Raw genomic sequence first — 7985 nt, 5'->3', positions numbered from 1 at the left:
TTTTGTTATTTAATGGGAATATACAATTTATGACTATGCCTCACTTTTCAATTAACTTAAAAAAATTAAATAATTTCTACATGGTACCCATAGATATGTAACGCTAGATATTAAAAACAAAATAGAGAAAGAGAGAGCATACATAGTAAAAATGGTTTCATAAGTAGTACCTAGTGTATCTTTATTTAGGATTCTTACACGCCGATATTTTCAGGAAAAAAAAAAATCTCACCATTGAATGTCCATTTAACTTTGTGTAATCAACATTTTTCTAAACTTTTTGTGTTTTAAATCATAAGGTATTTTTAATAACATACCCAGCAACACAGTTTGAGAAATGCTACATTAGGCTGTCAATTAATTTTAGGAATCACTTTTATATAATTTTTATTAAAATGCATTATTTCATGTATCTTGTTCAGTTATAGTAAACACCAAGGATGAAATATATTGTGCGTGAAATTAAGTAAATAAAACCAGTGGGAAACAATAAGAACACACTTTTTTTCCCTCTCTTCCTTTTTTTTTTTTAAGAGAAAACAGCTTGTTGTATTTAAACCAATAAGTAAACAGATCTTATTATCTTCATACTTTACCATTTAAAAATACAGTTTTATCTGCAATCAGTAAATTTAAAAGAATTTTTAAATCTAATCTGATACTGTCAAAAGGAAGTTTTTATAGAAATCATTTAAGTGTATTGGCAATTATGATCAAGGTAGAGCATTACATATACAACAATGAAGTTCTATTTTAGTAAATGTTGCTTTAGATCTGTGTATGAAAAATAATTGAGGTAAGATATGAAGGACAAGTGAAAAATGCAAATGTAAAATATAGTATTTAACAGTGAATACACCAGTAGGGAGGGGAGAAGAAATGCTTAAGGCAAATTATTAGAAAAGGGTGTTTGTAAAGCGTGACATAATACTCACAGCAGGAGAAAGAGTGCGGATGTTCAAGAATGTAAAGAAAGGTCTTGATGGATATAGGTCACACTGAAACTGTATGAAAAATTATGGCCAGTTGTGCTTTGAAGAGCCTACTGAGTGGCCAGACCCCTACTAAATACTCTGCTGCTTAGGTCCCCTTACTGCTAAGGATTTCTCTTACACCAAACAAGTTTCTAAACTTTAACTCCCTGGACCAGTTCTCCAGTATTTCTTGAGACTCTTTTTAATTCATTGAGGCTGAAAGTCAAATTGGAAGAGGCAATTTCCTCACTTGCACGAGTATCTTTTCCACTTCAAGTCTCAAAGTGGTATTATTTCTTCCACATTACACTCTTCTTCCTAAAAATAGATACTGAGCTATAACCAGTTTTCCATACCAGGTATCTTAACTACCTTACATAGTTTATCTATTACTCTATTTAAAATATTCTGGGGGGTGGATTTTTTCCATTCTGGCCCTGTTGGGAGCTACCTCTGAGGATCAGAAGAAAGTATGAAACAGCAGAAATCACCAATTTTGAAATCGTACAGCAAATGTTTTGATAAAGTTTAAGACTTTAATAGACACATATAGAAGGAATAGCTAACAGGTATGAGTGATACCCTGGAAGTGATAATAATATAAGTCTCAAAGCATTAGTGGAGACTGCATTGGTAAAAATACAAAAAAAGAAATTTAGATTTATTTGTATTTTTCTGGAGAAGAGGAGGCATTTGGATGTGATACCAAATTCATGTAGTCCTTAGAAAAGCAGGCAGATTTTACGCCTAGTCTATACCTAGTCCTAGTCTATACCTAGTCCTAGTCTATACCTAGTCCTAGTCTATACCTAGTCCTAGTCTATACCTAGTCCTAGTCTATACCTAGTCCTAGTCTATGCCAGTCTAATGTAATTGTGCTAAATAATCAGAAGTTTTCTATTTAAATGTTATTAAGTATCTCAAAGTACATCAAAGTGGTAACTATTTTATATGCCACAATGTTATTTGGTAAAATTGTATTTCTTCTCTCTTCTTCCATTATACCACCAAATTACTTCAGGTACTCCTACTTGCAAGATGCTTAAATAGTGCATCCTGACATGCGCAGAGGTCTCTTTTCTCTTTTAGGCCTCCTTTTTTTTATTGTGGTAAGAGTATTTAATATGAGATATACTCTGGACAAAATTTTAAGTGGGAAATACAATATTGTTAACTATAGATACAATATTGTACTTCAAATCTCTATAGGTTATTCATCTTGCATAACTAAAACTGAACTTTTTATTTCTCCTCTCCCCACAGCCCCTTACAACTACCATTCTACTCTTCGCTTTTGTGAATTTGACTATTTCGAATACATCATATACATGGGATCATACATTACTTGTCCTTTTTTGACTGGCTTATTTCACTTAACATAATGTCCTCAAGGTTCATCCATGTTGTTGCATATTGTATAATTTCTTATGTTTTAAGGCTGAATAATATTCCATTGTGTATGTATGTATATATAGATATGTATTTCACATTTCCTTTGGCTTGTCATCTGTAGATGTATGTTGAGATTTTTTCTATTTCTTGGCTATTGTGAAAAATACTTCAATGAATATAGGAGTCCAAACACTATATATACATGATCAACAGGTAAATGAAGAGATACTCAACATCACTAATCATTAGGGAAATGCAAATCAAAACCACAATGAGGTATCATCTCATAACTGTTAGGATGGCTTTAAAAAAAAAAAAAAAGACAACAGAGCTGCCGAGGATGGAAAAAAATCAGAACCCTTGTATACTGTTGGCAGGAATGTAAAATGTAGCTGCTATGGAAATCAGTATGAAGCATCCTCAAAAGATTAAAAACTGCCATATGGGCCAGCAATCCCACTTCTGGATATTTATCTGAAAGAACTGAAATCAGGATCTCAAATAGGTAGGTTCCCTTTTTATTGATATAACCTCTATTTAGAGATTCTTAATACACAAATGAGCAGAGAATTGGCTCCTTTCTCTCTTTCTCATTCCTCTCTGAAAAATTTACTTCTCCTTAGAGGGTGGGAAACAAGAAATTGGGTGTGCAGAAAAAGGAAGAAATTGGACTGTTAAAGACAAAAATCAGATTCCACTTCTCTCCCAATTTACTTCATTGTAGGTAGTGTTTCTCTGCAGGGAGTTCACACAGAACCAATACTAGAGGCCAGATTAGGAGAGGAGATCCATTCATCAAGCTATTAAATAGAAGCAAATGTTTTATCAAGATCGTAAGCACACTTCACTTCTGTTTCCTGGATTCTCATGTCTACCTTGAAACTTTTGTATGAACTCATTATCTTAAATCTCTTTTCACAGAAAACTGGTTTTCCTTATAGTACATAAAAACTCAAAGAATAAGTTCAGAAAGGCAGAAATCAAGGCAAGATTTCCCACTGCTCACCTATCAGAATGAGTCTTTTTTTCTTTTCAAAATTTCTAAAGGCTCAACAGACATTACAACTGTCAGACTCCCATTAGACAAACTGGCCATAATGTAAATAGTCTTTCACCTTTGAAATTCCAACATTCAGCAGAAACAAACTTTAAAAGCCACAAAAGGAAAAGCTGCCCTGAATTAATGATGAGGTCTTCCAACATATAAATAAAATCATGTTTAGATGTGGATTACTTCCTCATATAGCATGCAGATGAAATTAGAATTAAGACTACAAATAAAAAAAAACCCCACAAACAAAAAAAACACTACAAATCTTAAATATGCAAAGTCCTTAGGAACACCTGACTCAGCTGTTTTTATATTCCTTGAGGTCCTTGGGACCCTATAAGGAGTCCTAATATCTGCCTAATTATTCCAAATTCCCAAGAGATATTAAACTTTGTAATTAGATAATGAGAAATTGGAATTCCCAAGAATTCTCAGGGATTTCTGGAATTATAAATTATTATTATAAATTATTCCATATTTTCATAGCATTTTTAAAATATGTTTTAAACATAATTAGAAACAAAGTGAGGGTTCTAGAGGGGAGGGGGTGGGGGATGGGTTAGCCTGGTGATGGGTATTAAAGAGGGCACGTATTGAATGGAGCACTGGGTGTTATATGCAAACAATGAATCATGGATCACTACATCAAAAACTAATGATGTATGGTGATTAACATAATAAAATTTAAAAAAGAAAAAATAAAACATAATGAATAGCTACAAAACAGTGACTCTTTTCTATGACAGTATTATACTGAATATTTCAGTGCAGATTTTGTAAAACAATTGATATAAAACATAAAAATGCTATTGCTATAAACAAGTATGTTATGACAAAATTCCACGTTTAAATAGTATGCAAAATAAAGTCTGCCTGATAAGGAGATATTTGATAATAGAAACATTATATAAGGGAAAATAACCACTACATGAATACCAATTAAAATTTAAAATTATAGTAGCAGAGGTATTTAATATTGAAAAGTTAGCATCTTTATAAATGAAAGTTTAAAACACATAAAGCTTAATTATTCTATCATACAATCTTAATTATTGTTTCACAACTTTCCCAGATGTTGAAAAAATTTCTTTCATTTTGCATTGATGTTGGGTGTACTGTTATGAGCTCACCCAAAATCTGCAAGTTGGGTGTTATGTTTCATATAAGCTCATTTCCTTTTTTAATAAGAAACATAATTTGTCTACTTGTCTCGATTTTTATTTGGCTCTTAAAATCTATATTTTTTTTTTTACTTCACATTTTAGATCAGTTTCTAATTTCAATTTGGAGTATTCCACATCAACATTCATATGTTCTCTTTGCATTTCTTCTTTCAAAGATCAATAGTATATAGTGAATATCCAAACACTGGAAAACCCCAGTGAACATTATTGGGTTGTGTTTAAATAATGTAACATGCAGAATATCTAGCAAAACTAACAGCACTTCACATAATTATGCATTGAAATTATCAATTTAAACTTCATTTGCCTACAAAAAGTTGTTATTTCTTGGAACACCAAAGGATTTGCTTAAAATGTACCATATGTCTAAACTTATTAATATTTAATATCTTTGCATGAATGACTCACCTTTGGCAGAAGCAAATGGCATCATAAACATGTACTGTTACATGGCAACAGCTCTAAGAAGATTAAATCATCAGATGGCTATAGCTTATTTTTTATGTATTTCTGTCCTGATTCCCAGAAATATACACTCTATTCCTTAATTCCACCTATCCATATTTCTTCTCTGGTTTCTACCTAATGTTATTCGATTCCTTCAATCCAGTGACCTCTTCATGCTAACTCTGCAGTTTTTATTTTCTGAGTATAATTGATATATATTTTTTCTTCTTATCCCCAAATAAACAGCTCCTCAGAAATGATTAGATTAGTACCAAATGACAAAATATTTGTGTGATCCAAGCCCTGAGGGGGGAGGGGGAGAGGAAAAAAAAAAAAAAGAGTTTGGTGAAAAAAAAATGAAGAGAAATAAACCTATAGATTCATGGAGCTTAGTGAGATTTAAACAGGATGAGTCCTCCCTCCCACCTTTAACATACTCAAACTGCTGGAAACTAAAGACAATGAAAAAAACCTAAAAACATAAAAATAACACTATCAGGGAACAACAGCCCTAATGACTAATGATTTCGCATCAAAAACCTTAAAGGATGGAATAAAGTGGTACAATCCTTTTATAGTGCTAAAAGAAAAAAAAAAAGGAAGTCAACTCAGAATTCTATATCTAGTAAAATTATACTTCAAGAATGAAGCTGAATAAAGGTATTCTCAGATGAAGAAGAACTAATATACTTTGTTGCCAACTTGTTCTAAAATAATCACTAAAGGAAATTCTTCTGAAAGAAAACTGGGATACTAGGAATAAAGTGAAAACCACAGGAATGGTTAATATTTGGGTAATTATGATTATTCTTCTCTAAGATCTTTAAAATGTTTGACGGTTGAAAGCAAAAAAATGATAATATTGTCTGACAAGGTTTTTAATGTATGTAAGCCTTAACTTATAAGAAACTATAACATAAAGCAAAGAAACTAAAGAAACTATATGGTAGGGAGATTCCTATATCCCACTTGAAGTAACAAAACGTTGCTACTAATGGTACTGTAAAAACATTAAGAATCTATATTGTGATCTCTAGAGTAGTCCATAAAAATAGCATTAAAATGTTATATTCAAATATACAATAGTAAAATAGGAATACTAAAAATGTTAACATGTGCCCAAAAAAGGAAAGTAAAAACAAATAAAGGGTCAAAACAGAAAAGTAATAAAATTATAGACTTAATCCAAACATACCAATAATTGAATTCAATGTAAAGTATCTAAATATTCCAATTAAAAGAAATTATAAGAATGCATTAAAAAATATGACCCAACCATACGTTGCCTACAAGAAATTCACTTCAAATACAAGGATATAGGCAGGCTAAAAGTAAAAGCCTGGAAAAAGACACACCACACCAATACTAATCAAAAGAAAGCCAGAGTGGCAGTCTTAATATCAGACAAAGTAGATTTCCAGTTAAACAAAACTACTAGAAATACAGGCATTACAAAATGATAAAAGAGTCAATTCATCTAGAAAACTTAATCTCAAATGTGTATATAACTTACTATAGAGTTTTGGAATATACCCAGCAAAACTGACAGAAATGAAAGGAGAAATGGGCAAACCACCATAATATTGGAGGCTTCGACATTCAACATTCTTATCCAGTAAAAACCAGGATTAGTATGAATTGATACTCATAAAATCAACAAGGACATAGAAAAATAAACTATATCTGACTGACATTCATAGAGCACTCCACTGAGCAAAATATGCATTCAAGTCTACATGGAACATACATCAAGATGGATCACATCATGGATCATAAAATCTTAATATATTTAAAATGACAGACCTCATATAAATTTTAATCTCTGGTCTCAATGAAATTAAACTAGAAACCATTAACAGTCACTTACCTTGTTGGAGACTTTGTATCAACTCTTCCTTTTAAAGCTTCATTCAGGTAAAGCAAGTTTTCCATTGTAATACATAAAGACTCAAAAGCCCTCCACAAAATATTACCAAATAGGATTCACCATATGTATAAAGAATTGTACACACCACAACCATGTGTGGTTTATCATAAGCGTGCGAGGCTTGTTTAATATTTGACAACAAACATATCCTAGCATAGGCATAGTCTAAAGAAGAAAATCCACATACTCATATCAATTCATGGCAAAATAACTTTTGAGAAAATTAAACTTCCACCGCTAATAAAAATTCTCAGCAAATTAGAAACCAAGACAACTTACTCAAACTTGATAAGGGGCATCAACAACAACAAAGAAAAAGAAAATCTACTGCCAATCTCACAATGGTGAAAGACTAAATGCTTTTCCCTTAAGTTCAGGAACAAGGCAAGGGTGACAATTCACACCAGTCCTATTATACATACTATTCCTATAAAACAGGAATGCTCTAGCCAGCTCAAGATGTTCAGAATAAAATAAAAGGCATACAGATTTGAAATGAAAAAATAAAACTGTCCTTACTTGTAGATGACTTGATCATCCAGGGTATAAGTAGAAAATCCCCAAGAGACTAAAAACAAAACAAAACAATAATAAAACCTCCCAGCATAAGTGAATTTAGCAAAATTGTAGGATACAAGGTCAACACACAAAAATCTATTATATTCTATGTACTACCAAAGTAATATACAATTGTAATCTGAAATTCAAAAGCAACATTGTAAATATTTAAACACTTTAAAATGTTTAAAACAGTTTCAAAGTGAAATACTGATGTATAAATACATCAGGCATATAAAGGAACTGTATTCTCAAAACTGAAACACACTGATGAAATAATCAAAGACAACCTCAAAAATTAAGATGTATATTGTGTTCATGCATTGGAAGACTCAACCTGGTAAAGATGTCATTTCTCCATTTTTTTTTTACAGATTTAATTCCAATAGAAATTACAGAAGTATATATTTATAGATATAGAGAAACACCTTCTAAAATTTAGCTGGGCGAGT

The sequence above is a fragment of the Zalophus californianus genome, chromosome 17, assembly GCF_009762305.2.
Source record: "Zalophus californianus isolate mZalCal1 chromosome 17, mZalCal1.pri.v2, whole genome shotgun sequence".
In the NCBI taxonomy this organism is placed as follows: domain Eukaryota; kingdom Metazoa; phylum Chordata; class Mammalia; order Carnivora; family Otariidae; genus Zalophus; species Zalophus californianus.
Note: the sequence above shows the minus strand (reverse complement) of the source record.